This window comes from Artibeus jamaicensis, unplaced genomic scaffold, assembly GCF_021234435.1.
Source record: "Artibeus jamaicensis isolate MK-2021 breed Jamaican fruit bat unplaced genomic scaffold, CSHL_Jam_final scaffold_1031, whole genome shotgun sequence".
NCBI classification, from domain to species: domain Eukaryota; kingdom Metazoa; phylum Chordata; class Mammalia; order Chiroptera; family Phyllostomidae; genus Artibeus; species Artibeus jamaicensis.
The window spans coordinates 6,938,179-6,956,527 of record NW_026522026.1 but is presented as its reverse complement, the minus strand read 5'-3'; the positions used below and the strand labels follow the sequence as shown (position 1 = coordinate 6,956,527).

General features: G+C 40.5%; 1 long non-coding RNA gene across 1 annotated transcript; it reads right to left on the bottom strand.

The window, feature by feature from the left end:
- Window positions 1-12,929: 12,929 nt before the first annotated feature.
- Window positions 12,930-18,325, bottom strand: LOC128625901 (uncharacterized). The gene is made up of 4 exons (XR_008389796.1): window positions 18,242-18,325; window positions 16,443-16,540; window positions 13,489-13,561; window positions 12,930-13,169 (listed from the first exon to the last, which is right to left on the bottom strand). It is a non-coding gene; the product is annotated as an uncharacterized LOC128625901 (long non-coding RNA).
- Window positions 18,326-18,349: the final 24 nt, after the last annotated feature.

Below are 18,349 nucleotides of genomic sequence, written 5' to 3'. Positions count from 1 at the left end.
AGCAAAGGAAATAGACTTCCAGGAAGTCCAGGAAGGTCAAAGAGTACCAAAGAAGGTGGGTCCAAGGAAGAACACACCAAGGCACATCATAATTACAATACCCAAGATTAAAATTAAGGACAGAATCTTAAAAGCATAAAGAGAAAAGGAGACAGTTAACTACAGAGGAGTTCCCAGAAGATCATAAGCTGATTTCTCAAAAGAGACCTTACAGGAAAGAAGAGGATGGAAATAAGTACTGGAAGTCATGAAAGTCAAGAACCTATATCCAAGATTATTCTATCCAGCAAAGCTATCATTTAGAATGGAAGGGCAGATAAAGTGCTTCTCAAATAAGGTCAATTTCAAGGAGTTCATCGTCACCAAGCCCTTATTATATGAAATGTTAAAGGGACTTATCTAAGAAAAAGAAGATAAAAAACTATCAACAGTGAAATGAAAACAAACTCACAACTATCAACAATGGAATCTAAAAAACAAAAATTAAGCAAACAGGTTGAACAGGGACAGAATCACAGAAATGGAGATCACATAGAGGGTTATCAGTGGGGAGAGGGGAGGAGGAGAAGGGGGAAAAGGTATGGGGAATAAGAAGCATAGTTGGTAGGCATAAAATAGACAGGGGGAGGTTAAGAATAGTATAGGAAATAGAGAAGCCAAAGAACTTTATATATATATATACACACACACACACACACACACACACACACATATACACATATATATGTATACATACATATATATGTATACACACACACATATATATATGTACAACCCATGTACATGAACTAAAGAGGTAAGATAGTGGGGAGCAGGGAAGCAGGGCAGAGGCAGAGAGGAGATAAAAGAGAGAAAAAATTGGGATAACTGTAATAGCATCATCAATAAAATGTACTTAAAAAAAGAAATCTAAACATTAAGGTTTGTAGAGATCCTGTGATTTGTTAAAACCTAGATAGCATCCTGATAATATTTAGGACAAATGAATCCTGATAGTCAGGATTACATAAAATTTCTCAATGATATTCACCATTTATTTTGTGGTAATCCATCAATCTGGTAAATTGTTCAAAAAATGTGGCAAACTGAATCGTTTTTTTGTTGTTGTTGTTTTGTTTTTTAGAGAGAGGGGAAGAGAGGGAAAGAAACATCAATGTTTGGTTGCCTCTCAAATGCCGCCTACTGGAGACCTGGCCCACAACCCAGGCACATGCCCTGAATGGGAATCAAACCAGCGACCCTTTGGTTTCCAGTCTGGTACTCAATCAATTGAGCCACACTAGCCAGGACTGAATTAGTTTTTAATACATTCAAGCATGGCATCTAGATCAGTTATCATAGTCTACTTGTTTGATGCAGTTACTGAATGGTATTTTACCTTCTACTCATAAGAAGGAATATAAGCACATGATTTATTAATTTATCTATCCAGCAAGCCAGCTAGACAGACCATACTTATTAACAACCTATTGTAGGCCAGACGTTGTATAATTAGGAATATCAAAAAGAAAATAAATAACCCCTGTACTCAAGAAATTCACAATATTGTTTTACATTTTGTTGTGTTTTCTGCCTCTGCAATGTTTTAGAGATGGGGAGCATCTTGGGGCTGTACTCCATGGCAGCTGGAGAAATTCTTAGGCTCCAGCCAAGACAGCACCGTAGGTAAATGTGGTACATGCCTCCTCCCACAACCACATCAAAATTACAACCAAACTATAGACCAACCATCCTTCAAAACCGTCTGAAATCTAGCTGAACAGATGTCCTAAAACTAAGGGTATAAAGAAGAAGACACATGGAGACTGGTAGGAGGGACAGAGATTTAAGATGGGCTAGTCCCACACTGGCGTGTGGTGGATAAAAATTGGGAGGGAAATCTCAGCTGTGAAGGTCCCTTCTGAGGAGTGAGGGGTCCCAAACCAGGCCACCATCCCAGGGTTCCAGTGCCAGGAGAAGTCCCCATAACATGTGGCTGTAAAAAGCAGTGGGGATTGTGGCTGAGATGAAGGGATTCTGGAGTCCTAGGCATTCCTCTTAAAGGGCCCACACACAGACTTACTCAGACTCACTCTCTCTGAGCTCCAGCACTGGGTCAGGTCCTCAAAAGTCACCATGGATTTACAGGGAAGGAGTGCATAGTCAGGCTTCAAGGCAAAAGCTGGAGGGATAGCTTTCTCCCAAACAGAACTTCTGGCAGAGGCCATTGTTCCTTTTCAGAGTCCTCCCGCACAGAGCTGGCTGGCAGGTAGGCACCACATCTAAGTGTCCATCTTCTTGACTATCAAGGCAAGAAGAAGGTGTTGGCCCCACCCTGGTGATTCCCTGAGACCTCACCCCACCTAACTTGTGGGCCCATCCAAGTTATTTCCAGTGGTGTTTCCATATAAATGGCCTGTCTTGGCTCATGCTTCAGACTTTCCTAAAAATCTCTCAAACAAGCAGCATCTGGTCTCCATGTACCTTGAACCTTTTGCTAAGTGGCTCCAAGCCCAGCACCAGCAGTATCTGGTCTGGGTTCACAGTTTGGCCTTTCCTGGGCACCTCCAAGCCCAGCACAAGTAGTAGCCATCTACAGATCACCTTGTAGTTCATGCTAGGTGGCCCAAGTAGTACATAGGTGGCGGCTGACCTTGGCCAGCACACCTGGTGAACAGCTTCAGACCATATCAATGCACCAGCCAATCACCTCTACAAACAACACACTGAAAGGGCAGACTCAGCAGGCACCAGAGACCCGCTGAACTAAGCCCTGCTCCCTGGGGTTGACCCCTGCACAGCTGATTCTCCACAGTGGTCCCAGCCAGTCCTTGACACTGATGGGCCTGAGGATAAATCCTTCCTATTGACCTGCCAACAGTAATCAAGGCTCAACTACAAAAGGATGGTGGACACAGCCCACAAGGGGAGCACACCTGGAGTGCCCAGCTCAGATGAGTGGGGAGGCTGTGCCACTCGACCCTACAGAACATCTACTACATAAGGCCCCTCTACCAGGTCTGAGACAAAGTAGTAGAGCTGTGTGTCAGCTCTACTAACACACAGAAACAAACACAGGGAGGCTGCCAAATGAGGAGACAAAGAAACATGTTCCAAATTTTTAAAAAAAAACCCATAATAAAACTACAGAAAAAGAACCAAACAAAATGGAGACAAGCAATCTATTAAATGCCGGATTCAAAACATTGGTTATAAGTGTATGCTCAGTGAACTTAGGGGAAGAGTAGATGAACTTGGTGAAAGCTTCAATTAAGAGATAGAAAACATAAAAAAGAAGCAGTCAGAAATGAAGAATACATAAGTGAAATGAAGAATATATTACAGAGAATCAACAATGGAGTAGACAGAGTAGAGGGCTATATCAGAGATTTGGAAGATAAGGAGCAGAAAACACCCAATCAAACAGTAAGAAGAAAAAAGGAATCCAAAAAAAATTATGAGAGCAAAAGAAACCTCTGGAACAACTTCAAGCGTACCAACATTTGCATCATGGGGGTGCCTAAAGGAGGAGAGACAGAGCAAAGGATTGGAAACCTATGTGAAAAAACAACACAGAAAACTTCCTGGTGAAGGAAGGAAGTAGACATAGGCGTCCAGGAAGCACAGTCCCTCCAAAGAAATTTGCAATATTGTACTGTAGTCTCAAATATCTTTTATTGTACACCACCATCAGAAAAAATTTGAGGGGAAGGGTGGGGGGAAAGGCAGAAACCTGTACTTGAACAATTTTAAAACTTTAAAAAAAAAGGAAAAAACTTGAGCATATATATCCAATATTACAAATGTGTATTTCCTTACTTATAAATTATATACAAGTAGTGCTGTATTAATATACTGTGTGTGTATATATATATATGTATATGTATGTATATATATATAGACACACACACATATACATAAAATACAGTTGACCATTGAAAACCACGGAGTTTAGAGGCACTGAACCTCCATACAGTTGAAAACCCACATGAAACTTTCAACTCTCCAAAAACCTAACTACTAATAATAGCCTACTGTTGACCAGAAGTCTTACCAATAACATAAACACTCAATAAACAAATATTCTGTATGTTGTATTATATACTGTATTTTTATAATAAAGTAAGCTAGAGGAAAAATATTAAGAAAATCATGCGATAAAATACGTTAAGAGAATTCACTGAAAAAAGTCTGTATACGAGGAGACCCACACAGTTCAAACCCGTGTTGTTCAAGGGCCGACTGTATACATAACAATACTACTGTATTCCTATAGCATATATCTATACGTAGAGAGATAAATTATATCAAAATTACACTCAAAATTGAGGTGAAAAATAGATCCTTCTAAAACAGAATGAGAGAAAAAGTTGAAAGTGTAAGACCTGTAAATCAGCAGCCTCAGGGACGGTATCTAAGAGACAAAACAACTGCCTTTATGCTAATGTGAGCCCCGCTGAGCATACCAGTGGCCCCTCCGTTGTCCTATCCGTGGCTGAGCCCCGCCTGCTGGGTCCCATCATTATTACCACAGCACCCACATTCCAGAGTATGAGAGTGCTGTTAGCTAGTCCCACAGAAGTGAGTCAGAATACAAACTTGGGCGGTGGAGAAAATGAGTTTTGCTTTGCAAAAGCCAAGACCTCCTTAGTTTTAATTTTGTGTGGAAATTTAAAAGAGACTTCAGGAAACCGATTGAAGCTTAAGTAGGAGAAAAAGTATCACCAAGTTCTTTTTTGCAGTCATTAATAGTTTCACAACGAAAAGCCAAATTCTGCCATATTATTGGCAACCATATTTATAGCCCTAAAAAGAATGATCTTATCATTGACAGATGCTAAGACTCAGTGGTTTGAATCACACCATGTGTTACAAATTAAAAGGGCTAAAATCACAATAGTGCTAATCTGGAAAAGAATAAGATAAAAACAATTGTTAGGAGCTGCAGGACTAATATTTAAAAGTAATCCACATATGTCAGCCAAAAAAATGTGCATAAAATTAAATAATACATTAATCCAGGTAGTACCTTGAGCAAGTGTAGGTCCACCCTGCATAAAGCTTTAAATTGATAAAAGTACCCCAAATATGTTTGTATTTCTATTAAAAAGACAGACATGTTTACATATAGGAAAAAATCTAAGAATATATACTGAACTGTTAATACTATTGGTTTACTGGAGGAGGTTCGACGAAGAAAAACTTTTACCTTCTTATACATTCACGTCTCTAAATCTGAATTTTTATAAGGATAGTTTACTATATTATAATCAGGAAAATTATGTATTTTTCACAAATAAAAAAACCCTATGAAAGAAATCACACTATGGTGTAACAGAAAACATATTGAATTAAAAATCTGTAGGCTAGAGTTCAAAACAATCAGCGCTGCCACTCACCAGCCATGAAATAGATGGTCATTAATGTTGGTGACTAGTGGTGGTAGTGGTTCCTATTAAAGCAACAAAGTTCCACCAATTTGCCCACATCCTGCCTTCTAAGATCCTGCCTCTTTCATCTATACTGCATTCCAGCACTGCCCCCTACCCACTCTATGTTGCATTACAGCCTGTTCAAATGGGGGGGGGGGGAATTCACCAGTGATAGAGGAGTGCACATACTCCTCTATTTTTGTAAATCAATATAAACCAAATATTGATAAATAAGCTCCTTGAGGATAAGGCCCATAATTTCTTCTGTTAACATGAAAGAATGAATTTATGAATGAAAATGTGTCTCTTCTACTTCTATTTTCATATCCTGATTTGAGACATTATTATGTGGAACACTAAGGGTAGGGGCCATATCTTATTCATGTCCTACTTTTGGGACACTATCTAGCATATAATAGCACTTGCTAAATGCATGGTGAAGTAATTCAAGAAGCTATTCATTAATCACTCCATGTGACCTCATGTAGTATAGCAAGAAAAGACAGCTTCAGTTTTAAATATATCCCTGGGATGTTCTCCCAAACAGAGACTTAGAGGACTTGTACTGGGTGCTGCACTACTTAGAGACAGATGCAAGAGTAGAACCCAGGGCTGCTCAGGCCTAGATAAGTCGTTCAGCAGCAGAACAGATTGGCAGGTTGCTTTCCTGGGTCACTGGCTGGGGAGACTCCCAGTGAGATTCGTAGGTAGTTCTCCCTTCCTACAAACGACTATTCCATATGCATATGTCCTCTTACATCGAGCAGTTTTGCTTGCCCATCCTCTAGCTATAGTCTAGAAGAAGAATCTAGGAGGTTTTATAGAGTTTAAAGCTCATCATATGATATTTTTAGTATCATCTAAAATAATGTCTCAAATCAGGATATGAAAATAGAAGTAGAAGAGACACATTTTCATTCATAAATTCATTCTTTCATGTTAACAGAAGAAATTATGGGCCTTATCCTCAAGGAGCTTATTTATCAATATTTGGTTTATATTGATTTACAAAAATAGAAGTGGGAGGTGTAACTTTTGTAAATCCTTTAGTAAATTAACACATTTATTGAGCATTTACTATGTCCTAGGCACTTGGCTTCATGCCCGGGATACAAAGAAGATAAAAAGTACTTCCAAGATGCCCATAGGAAACAAGTGAATTGGAGAGCAAAGCCATAGTGCTCTGTGCTCTGTGACTAGTCGACCACATCTTCCTGAAGTATTTGAGGAACCATCCCTGGGAAGAATGATAGATCAGATCTTAAAAGATCATTCCTTGCTAGGTAAAGAACAGAAGATAAAGGGAATGGCCAGGAATAGCTCCAGACAGGTGGGGGTAAAAAGGACAACAGTAAGCAGAAAACCCTAACTGTGCCAGCCTTAATCCAGGAGAAATATGCCAGAATTTAGGGTCCCCTGAAACTAGCAATGGGGACTTGATTGAAATGCACTGAACTCTGGAGGGTTCTCAGATCATCCTTAGTAAGTAAAGGGTCTAGGGACAAACTTTAATTGAGAATGAGGAATATGAGAGAGCGCAGAAGACACCCCAAGTGAAAAGAGATAGTAAGTAGCTAGAGGCTAGGACAAAGTCAGAGTTCTAATCGGTGTTCAGGGGACTGCCGACTGAGAGCACTATTTCTCACTAGTTCTCAAACATTAGTGAGGGGAAATCAATGTGGTTTCTTTCGAGTCCTCCTGAGAGTCAGGTTCTGTAGTTGTGAAGAAAGGTAGGCCTAAGATTTTGCTTAAAAAAAAAAAAAAACACCACCACAATTCAGATACAGATGACTAATAGAGTGGACTCTCTACAGCTGTACCAAGGGGTCTACTGAGAGAGGTACGGATTCCAGGGCTCTGAGCTCTGAAATCCTAAATGTTCCAAAAGGTACCAGAAAACTGTATGCTGTCACTGGGAGTGACATGACTCACCAGAGCCACAGACAGAGCTACAGAGTTAAAATGTTTGGCACATTTGCCCAGAAGCATCCAGAAATCGAGGCAAGCCTAGCAAAGTGTTTTTAAAACAGCATGGGATAGTAACAAAGAAACGGCTATTTCTGGGGATGTTGTCAATTCTGCTTTTCTCTTGCATCTTTATCTGCAAGCTTCTGAAGAGCTGTACTCTCAGTGAGGCAATGGCCACACGCTGGGAAGGAAAGATGAAGGCCCGGCAGGGCGGGAACAATGAACTGCGCCTGCACCCAGGAACCTGTCCAGTGGTGATGGCCCCAAACTCCCCGTCAGTCACCCTCCCCTCTCTCCCCTCAGTTCAAAATGAAGCAAAGGAGAGAGAAGAAGCTTGCATTTCAAATAATATTCTTTGTTTCGGTTTTCCTGAGGAAATAGGACAAATTACATTCTTTGATGCCAGTGATTTTCAACCTTTTTCATATCATAGCACATATGAACTAATCACTAAAATTTTGTGGCACACCAAAAACTATTTTTGCCAATGTGACAAAAATAGGTATATTTTTTATTCATTCACACCAGATGGCTATTGTGTTGGCTGTTGTCATTTTTTTTAATTTGACAATCTAGGGAAAAGAGGTCAGTGCCCCTGACAGTCAGGTGTTGCTGGTTTTAAAAATGACTGCAGCACACTGTTTTATCCTAAGAATAAAGGTAAAGCTGCAAAGCCATTCAAAAGTAGTCAACTTAATCACCAGGTTTTCTTTTTTTTTTTAAACTAATCTAACTACTATTGGTCAGGCTGATTCATATTAGAAACTTCAATTCAGTTATAGATGGTATATTGATTTTTTAACCTTATTATATCAAATTTAAAATCATTCATTACTCAGCCCTGTCTCAGTAGATCAGCCATGGTCTCATGGGGTAACATTCTGTGGGGAAAGAGCGACATCTGCAGGAGAACTGTGTCACTACATGGTAGAACCCACCAGCATGCTCAATACTCAACTCGTTAGAACACAGATCACACACTCGGCAATTTGCCTAGCATATAATAAAGTCTCAGGGAATGATTATTGTTCCTTGCGTGATGGATGGTAGTGGCATATGCTCTTACACTGTATTTCTTGAAATTAAAAACAAAAAGCCCAAGGAAGGAAGCTACCGGCACTTATTCAAATTATTTAGATTATTGTTCTGTTTTTCATAGGAACCCTTCTGGGGAGATGACAATCTATCTTGTTTTTTTAAGAGGTTATCTCTCGAGGTAGTTACTGACTCCTGCTCTTGGCCATTCTGCAAGTTGATGTTTGTTTAGAATTCTGGGCCTTGTTGGTGGTAATCCTGTTCCTGACAGCTTTTAAGTGCTGAAAATATGGTAGTGTTCTTAGGGAACACAAATTCAAAAACACATTTCCTTCACTTAGTTAAACTGTAGCAGATGTGCATACATTACTCAGAAATAAGAAATTAGAAAATAGGGTGTATCCTAAGATGACATTTTCAATGGGGTATAAGTTGTACGAGGTTTGTCCAGAAGGAATCCAGTCATGTAATATGAAAAATAGAGACATTTATTGAGGAAGATACAAGATACAAGAAACACTGTACATAGGACGATGACGCCTCAGTCCTCTTCAAAGTAAGCACCTTGGAACTTCGCACAGTTCTCCCAATCACGCTCACCTCCCTGTCCTACTTGCCTGGATCTCATTTTAGTTTTGGGAAAAGCCAGAACTCACAGGGCACCAAATCTGGGCTATACTGGGGCTGAGTCATCTGAGCGATTTGATTTCTTGACAAAACCCTCTGCAAGAGATGTGATGCATGAGCAGGCAGGTTGTCCTGATGAAACTGCCAATCACAAGTTGCCCATAGCTTCAGACTTCTAAGTCATTTGAATAGTTTCACAGAGGAATGTTCACACTTAACACCAAATTTGATGCAGACTCATGGCTCCACACACTTGGTCATTTTGACTGCCACGGCCACACAGTGCCCATGCTCACTCAGTGTGTCTACCCCCCACTGACCAGTACAGTGAAGACCATCATTGTTAGAGCATGTGCATTGCAGTCCACTCTCCTTAACTGATAAGTTACACTGATGTCATGCAAACTGTTCTCATTATATTAAGAATGGCTGGGCTTTTCCTGGCTATTATTATATTACATAAAATCTTAAGAAGTCCCATTGGCAGACTGCACCAACTTCCCTTGAATATTTCCTTGGATCTGATTGGTTGTTTTTTTTTTTTTTTTTTACTTTCTCTTTCAAGTGTCCTGGACAAAAATTTATCTGCATCCACCTCTCACCAATATGAACAAAATGTGTAAATAAGCCCTGGAAATTTATTCCTCAAGAAATTAAAAATGCTACAGGATAAAGGAATTGAACCATATTGATGTCTTTTCTAAGGCCAGCACTTTGTACATGGTTTTAGTTTGATCCTCTCAGTAGCTCTGTCAAATCGTTTGGATCATTTAGAACAATTTCCATCTAACAGATGACACTATGAAGGCCAAGATGCTGTAACTTGCGAGTAAGTGATGCTGTGCAGATTCAGCCTCCTGTCCATCTGGGTCTACGGCACACGCTCCTCTCATGAGAACTGAAGAGTCTTCAAAAGTGCAGGTTGAGAGTTTCAAATGAAAAGGTTAGTATGGAACAGAGGTGATGCTACCAAGGCAATACTCTGATGGAGCGCCTTAAAACAAAACACCGTAATTGAGTACCATAAAATGTGTTTTACATTGAAAGGACTTATGGTTATATGTTTAATGTACATTAAGTGATTAACAAACTATGTTTATGATTTGTGGGGGCTTTTAAATGTAATTTTCAAAATGCAGCTATTTGGAGATTAGATGTTATAATGCAGTGCCTGTACCTCATTTGTGAGGAATCAGACCTCACTACTGCTGTAAATACAGTTTAGGCTAAATGACCCTGACTCCTAGAGTAATGAGGAAGCTTATCACATTTAAGCTTTATTGATTTCTGCTCTGTAGTATGTTTCAGTCTGTTTAGAATACCATTCTTGTGACTAATATGATTGGCTGTGCAATTAGTAAAAATAGATTTGTTTGATCCTAATAGTCACCCTAAAGATTTTGATGTAACACTATTTGTTCATCCCTTTGTTCATTAAAAATTTATTGTAAAACAGTTCAAAGCTCTGTATAAAATAAAGCATGCAATTACCAGATGACCATGACCCAACAATTGCATTTTGGCACTTTTATCTCAGAGAAATTAACATTTATGTTTGCACAAAAACCTGTACACTAGTGTTCATAGCACCTACATTTTATAACAGTCCAGCACTGGAAATAACCCAGATGTCCTTCAACAGAGAACTGGTTAAACAAATAGTGGTGCATCCATACCTTGGAATACTATTTGGCAACAAAAAGCAATGAACTATCTCTATAAACAGCATCTTGAATGAATTTCCAGGGAATTGCAGTCAGTGAAAAAAGTCAATTCTGAAAGGTTACACAGTGTATGATTCAACTCATATAACATTCTTGATATGACAAAGTTCTAGAAGTAGGGAATAGGTTAGGGTTTGCCAGGGGTTAAGGAGAGAGCAGAAGGAAGAGTGAAGCAGGTATGGCTATAAAAGAACACCAGGAGAGATCCTTTCCATAATGAACCGTCTGCATCTTGACCATATCAGTGTCAGCATCATGGCTGTGATACCATCCTGCAGTTTTGCAAGACGTTATCACTGGGAGAGACTGGGTAAAAGGTACAAGGGAGCTCTACTATTTCTTACAACTGAGTCTACCCCAAAATAAAACATTTCATTTAAAAAAAATGCTGAACACCTAAGGTACTGGGAATTAAAAACAGAATAAAGACTCCTTAAAAGACATTAAAGATCTACTACAAGAAAGAGGTACTTCCACCGTAGTGTAGTCAGTTCAGTTGTACAGTCTGCATCACTGCTGAAGGGACAGAGAGGAAAAGCACTGACCCTACAGCTGGGATAAGGGGATACAGAGAGTTGCCCAGAAAAGTGGGTACTGTAGCAGGGACCTGAAGGTTAATGTTGATAGAAGTTATGCTGGCAAAGAGAGAAGAGAAAGGGACAGAAGGCATTCCTGAAAGAAGAAGCAGCATTTACAAAGGCCAGAAGACTGGAAATCATGTGGTGTGTTCAGCAAACTATGCATAGTAGGCCAGTATGTAGTGTGTGTAGCGGGTAAGGGAGTTGACAGGGACAAGGCTCACCTCCACCCTAAGGCAGGGGGGTGTCAATCTGGGAGGTATATTGTTTTAAAGGGTGTCCTGTAGGGTATATCCAGACATTATAGGTTTGTCTCTGTTTATAGCGATACATAATATCTAGGTTTTAATGTACGCTACTGTTTTTTAAGGGGCCTAAGGGATTGAGATTGAATTGTGGGTTGAAGTTGGGGACCAGAAGTAGCTAGTGAAATATAGTAAGAATTTAAATGACAGCTACAACAATAGGAATGAAGAAATGGTGGAGTTGAGAGGCTTAATGGAGTCAGAATCCAGTAGCCTATGATGACTGGTCGAATGTGAAAGGGGAAGATGAGGGAAGAAGCTAGTTAATGACTGCAAATGAGTAGAACTCGGATGCTGCTCCCCAGCCCAGGGCAGACACGCTCTTTACATCTCAAATCATCTCCCCAGAAGCCACTACTTACCCACTGAAAAAGCAACTGTGGGCCTGAGAATATGAATCTAGAACAATGAACTGCAAGACATTCTAATAAAATTAATGAATTACAAAAATATTCCCTGCGTATAATTTATAAGGAAAAGAAAATTAAATTAACAATAGACTCTGCTACAACAATGCTTTATGTTGCTGAAAAATACATTAGTATATTTCAGATACTCCTGGAAAGAACATCCAAGTCAAGGATATTATATCCACAAAACTAACCCCTCACTAGGAAGGACCCAGACAAACTTTTATCAACATATAAGAGCTCAAAGAATATAGTTCCCCATTTCCTAGAGAACAAGCAGCAGACAACTAAAACAAGTCAAAGATATTAACATAAGGACTAGTAACGAGTATTAAATAGTTACTTGTTTAGAAATAAATGAGGGTTAAAAGAGTATACAGTACATAATGAAGAGCTATGTGATCTAATAGTGTAGATATAGTACAATTATTTAAAAATTGGAGAGAGGGGACAATGGGTATAGGATAGGTAAAAAAAAATTAACTGTTTTTGGCAATCATTAATCGGTGGTGGTGATATCAGAACTGTAATCTGATACTGTGTGTGTAATGTGGGATAAAAAAATACATACCATGTATCACAGAAATGTACAGTTGAAACCTATATAATCTTATTAACCAATGTCACCCCAATAAATTTAATTTAAAAAGTAATTATGTGATGTTATAATTAGATCATCCATGCATCCTTGATAAGCAGGATTCTCAGTGACAACCCCATAGCACTGAATTTTAATTGAAAATATCACTATGAACTCACATAGCATCTAATCTTTAAATATAAATATTTCAATGAGTATACCTAGCAACCAGATTGTAGATTTGAAATACCGTTTTGTGTTAAAGAAAACCAAAATGGCTGAACAAATTACCACCGACTTAGAGGCTTAAGACAACACAGATTTATTTTCTCAGAGTTCTGCAGGAGAGAAGTCTGAAGTCAGAAGGTCACCAGGGCCATGCTTCCTCTGAGAGCTCTGGGGGATGAGAATTCCTGTCCCGTCCAAGCTCCCGGTGTCTCCCAGCACTCCTGGGTTCCCAGCTGCAAAACTCCAAGGTCTGCCTCTGTCTTCGCATGCCCTTGCCTGTGTGTTTGTCTTATTCTCATCTGTCTTTAGTAAGGACACATCATTAGACTTAGGGTCCCACCCAATCCAGGCTAAACTCATCTTGAAATCTTTTACTTAACTAAATCTGCAAGGACCATTTTTTCCCAAGTAAATCATATTCACAGGTTCCAGGAGAATATATATTAGGGGGCCACCATTCAACCTTCTAAACCTTCTTCGACCACTGGCCCCCTAAAATTCATGTCTAACTATCATGCAAAATGCATTCACCCATGACAACATTACCAAACGTCTCAGTCCATTATAGCAGCAACTCTGAAATCTCCTCTAAATGTCATCAGCTCACAGTCCCAAATCTCACCTAAATCCGGTCAGGGTGAGACATCCTCTGGAGAGGATCCATTTTGTGACAAAATTCTTCTCTATCTGTAGACCTGTGAAACGAGAAAACAAGTCACCTGTTTCCAAACACAGTGGTTGGACAAGCACAGGGCAGACATTCCCTTTGCAAAAGAGACATTGGAGGAAACCAGAGAACCACCAGTCCAAGCAAGTTCCAAATCCAGCAGGACAAATGTCGTTGGGTTTCAAGGCCTGAAAATAATCTTCCATGGCCCAGTGCTCTGCCCTCTGGCCCTAGGACAAGACTCTGCCCACCTCTGCCACTTGGAGACATTCATCCTTTTTCTTAAATGGTAACACATGTTTGCAACCAAGTAACCAAGTATCAGCCAGTTCCCCACCTACAGAATTGCCAAAAAGCCTTCCTTCATTTTGAACTCTCTCTGTCCCCTTTAGTCCAAGCTGTCATGTTTCTAGTAATACAGCATTCTCAAATACCTTGTGGGCCTCCTGTGTATGTTACGGAGGTCTACTCCATCACCCCAGAGGGTCCTCCACAGATCTTTCCTGGATAGCGCCATTGTTATTCCAGTCTTCTGCAGAGCTGTTTGAGTAAACCCGTAAATCCCTAATCTCTTAAGCCACATCCTTGATCCTCCTCTCTAGACCATAGTTTTCTGGCAATAAACTTCCCAATTTTAGCATTCTTTGTGATCTGGATAGTGGGAGAACCTCCCAATTCACCAAGTGCTTATGTTTTTTCTTAACAATTTCTTCCTCCCATTTACTTCTTTCCTGCACATTTTACTAAAAGCAGCAAGGAGAAACCAGGCTCCTCCTTCTACACTTTCCTTAGGAATCTCCTGAGCTAAACACCCAAGTTCATCCCTTGTAAGTTCTGCTTACACCCAACACTAGAACACAATTCAGCCAAGTTTTCTACCACTTTATAACAAGTGGTAGAATCCTCATAACAAGGATTGCCTTTCCTCTGTCTACTATCACGATGTCCCTCATTTCCTTCTGGGATCTCACCACAAGAGCCTTTTACATTCTACTAAGATTCTGTTCATGACTATTTGTGTATATGAATGTACATACATGCATACAGATTCATTCTCTAAAATGACAGCTTTCTCTACTACACTCTTCACTTCCTCTTAGGCTCTCATCAGAATGCGGTTAACATCCAGATTTCTACCAACCCTCTCCTCAAGGAAATCTAGGCTTCTTTTTCTATCATTTTGCCTCAACATTGTTCTAGCCTCTATCCATCACCCAATTCCAAAGCCACTTCCCATATTTTTAGCTTTCATTACTGCAGTATCCCCTTCACAAAACCAAAATCTGTATTGGTTGCCTAGGATTGCCACCAACTTGGTAGCTTATTCTCTGAGTTCTGAGAGTCAGAAATCTGCAGGGCAGGCCACTCTCACTCTGAATTTTTGGGGGAGAATCCTTCCTTGCCTCTTTCAGTTTATGGAGGCTCCATGGGTCCTGTGGCTTGTGGTAGCATACCTCCAATCTCTGCCTCTGTTTTCACATGGCCTTCTTCTGTGCCTGCATGTTTTAAATCTTCCTCTCCTTTCTCTTAAAAGGAAACCATCAGTCATTGGATTCAGAGCCCACACTAAATCCAGGAGGACCTGGAGATCTTTTAATTACCTAAGCAAAGAGCCTATTTGCAAATAAAGTTACACGAACATATACTTCTGAATGCTGCAATTCATCCTACCTGCAATTCATCCTACCACAAGGGATTTGGGGGGGGGGGGGAAGAATTACAAATATGGAGCAGTAAGTGCACACGATGAGCCAGGAACATCTTGACACATCAGATAGAAAGAAGCTACCAGACACTACAAAGGTCAGGTCCTAAGAACTCAGGAGCCAATTTGAAGAGGCTCCCATTGTCCAAAAATGAAACAGTTTGGGCATCAATGAAGACAAGAAATACAATGTTTTGAAAATGATCAAATATCTTTAAATTCATGAGTTCTAAGTAATTTTTAATTGGGTTTGTTATCTCACGAAGATAACAGAATACCAACTTGCTATCTTGAAACCTAGATAAATAAAGTGAAAGAATCAAGCATATATCTTTCTTTTCTATATGAACTGTGCCACTGAGTAATCGAGTATTAGATAAGGAGTATCTCCTTGTGAAAATTATTCCAGATAACATATGGAACAAATGGAAGACTTTTACTATCACCGTTTTGCAGCCACAGTGAATTAATGGATCTAGCCATTGAACATGAATAGCACGTAACATCAAGAAGAACAAAAATCAGACATTATGTGCCTCCAGGTGAAAGACTGACCAATAATCTCTCCAAAGGGACCAGGTCTCCGGATCAAGGGGTCTGATCAAGCCTCTGAATCCTGTTGCCAATTTGCAGAAAACACAGAGGCCAGAGTGACACATGGAACTGCATAGGGATTCTGCAAACATCAGAACCCAGACTATGACGCTCTATGACTTCTTTCACATGTAAATTATAAGCAAGGACAGAATTAGGAGAATATGTACATTTAAAAGAAAGATATATGGGACTTTTAAAAATGGGCAGTCTAAAACTACTATGGCAAGAAACGAACACTTGGATTTCAGAACCATCAGAAACAAAAGAGGGTAACTTTTATAAGTTAAAAAGTCCAGAAAAGAGAGTTTAGTGAAGGGAGTGGTCAAAATGTCAACGCTGCTGAGATTGGCCAAGATGGCTATCTAAAAGATGTCTTATTCATGTTTGTTGTCTTAGTGTCTAGGAAAATGTGTGGCATATAGTCAGAGCTCACAAATTTCCAGTGTGGCCATTCCAATACTTGAGAATCTCACTCCAACACTTTTGGAGTTGCAAAAAATGCAAAAAGAATATACAAGAAATAAGGGAGGGAGGGAGGGAGGGAGGGAGGGAAGGAGGGAGGATGGGAAGGAAGAAGAGGGAAAAAGGACAAAAATAGCTCACTCACCCAAATGCTCCATGCAGCCCCCATGTCTCTCCATTCCAGCTCACTGGAATTATCCTATAAAACAAGGCACAGTCCAAGTTTTCCCAGACTGCATTGGCCTGTAGGAGATAGCAACAGTGAAAATTCAGTTTCCTGGATCTTGGGCCCATGTGAGAATGCAGGAGTTCCAGGTCCTTGGAGGACTCCCTCCCTGCCCTGCTCCCCACCACTGCAAGTGTCTCTAAATCCCAAGATGTGTCTCACACGTGCTCATGATGGGGTGCTGCTATTTTCCCCTATGTCTTACTGGGTGATCCAGCTCCCCATCCTGTCACCAAAAGGACATTGAGGTCTTGGCTGGTGTGGCTCAGTTGGTAGGAACCTCATGCCATAATCAAAAGGTTTGATTCCAGGTCAGGCCACATAACTAGGTTGCAGGTGTGATCCCTGGTCTGGAAGTGGACAAGAGGCAACCAATGTCAATGCTTCTTTCTCACTTCAATGTTTCTCTCTGCCTTCCTATCTCTCTAAAAGCAATGAAAAAAAGTGTCCTCAGCTGAGGATTAAAAATAAATAAATAATAAAATTTAAAAGAAACTAAAATATAAAAAGGGGCATTGAGGTCTCCTGCCAGATGCAGCTGTTTATTCCCCACCTATCACCAGGTGCTGGAGGCCCCAGCAGGTGTCATTCCTCCACCAACCATGCCACTGAAGTCATCCGTCAAGCATCATGACTAAATAGCCAGAGCCCTCCAAGGGCCAAAATTCCATGGTTGTCTGTGGGGCACTGTGCCCTCTCCCCTTTGTGCTGTATCATCTGGTAGAGGCGCCCAAAGCGGTATTGCATCCACTTCCATTGTCTTATAGACCTGAGTGGAAGAGCTCCTTCAATTTTTTACTAACAGACCTCTTTGTCTCTCTAGGATTCAAACATGGATTGTTGCTCTATCTTTTCATATTTATCCATTCACTTCATAAACGGGGCCAAGTGTTAAAGAGTGCTTACTTTAAAAATTAAGCAGAAATGAACTAGAGAGGACTGAAATGGGTTGTAAATTATTTAAGCCAGCCCAGAAGTCAACAGGTTTCACGGGCATATTCTTGACAGTCAAAGCAGCCGCCATTCTCAGTTCTTTACTCCAGTGTCCCACCATTATCATAACTCAGCTACTTCCTCTGTCTCTGATTATCTCTGGGCATCTTTCTGCTTCTGTTTCAAGTACCAGGCTACAGGTTCTCTTTCCACACCTCCAAGTCACACTCCGCAGAAAGAAATTAATTGGTTAAGCTAATTACCACTGGTCTTGTATGGAAATTCATGTCAGGACACCTCATGAGCCACTGATCCATCTCTGAATCAGCAGTGGTCACAAAGTAATGTCACGTGGTCCCAGAAGGGCTCTATGAGAGTGGCAGGCACTCTCGGGCATGAATTTCCTCCACTAGGAAATGAGAATTCCTGTACATAGTGAGTCAGGGAACACACTCTGAATGGTTTCAGTGTTTTAAATGTGTTGGAGCTTTCTCTATGGCTCAGTGGATGCGTGATTTTGGTGAATGTTCCATGTGCATCAAGTTTCCTGTATTTCCAACTAAGGGCTAACCTTAGCTTAGAAATGTCTAAGTTCCCTTCTGACATTGAGTGTGTGTGATTCGAAGCAAAAGTAAGCAACCAATGAGCAGATAGCTCAAGTTCTTATTTTTCTTCCAGTTAAGGTCCCGGTTTTTCAAGATTTAACAACTACTGCTTCTAGTTAAAAACAGAAAGAAAAAACAAAAGCATTTGTATTCCCTCGCGAAGTTCTGTGTTCCCCTCACCGACAAGCGGAGACGCAGGCCGCTGCCCTGCCGCGGTGTTCAAGCAGCCCGCGAGTCCCGGGTCGGACTCACCGGCCCGGAAACGCTGGCACACCGCCGCCCCAACAA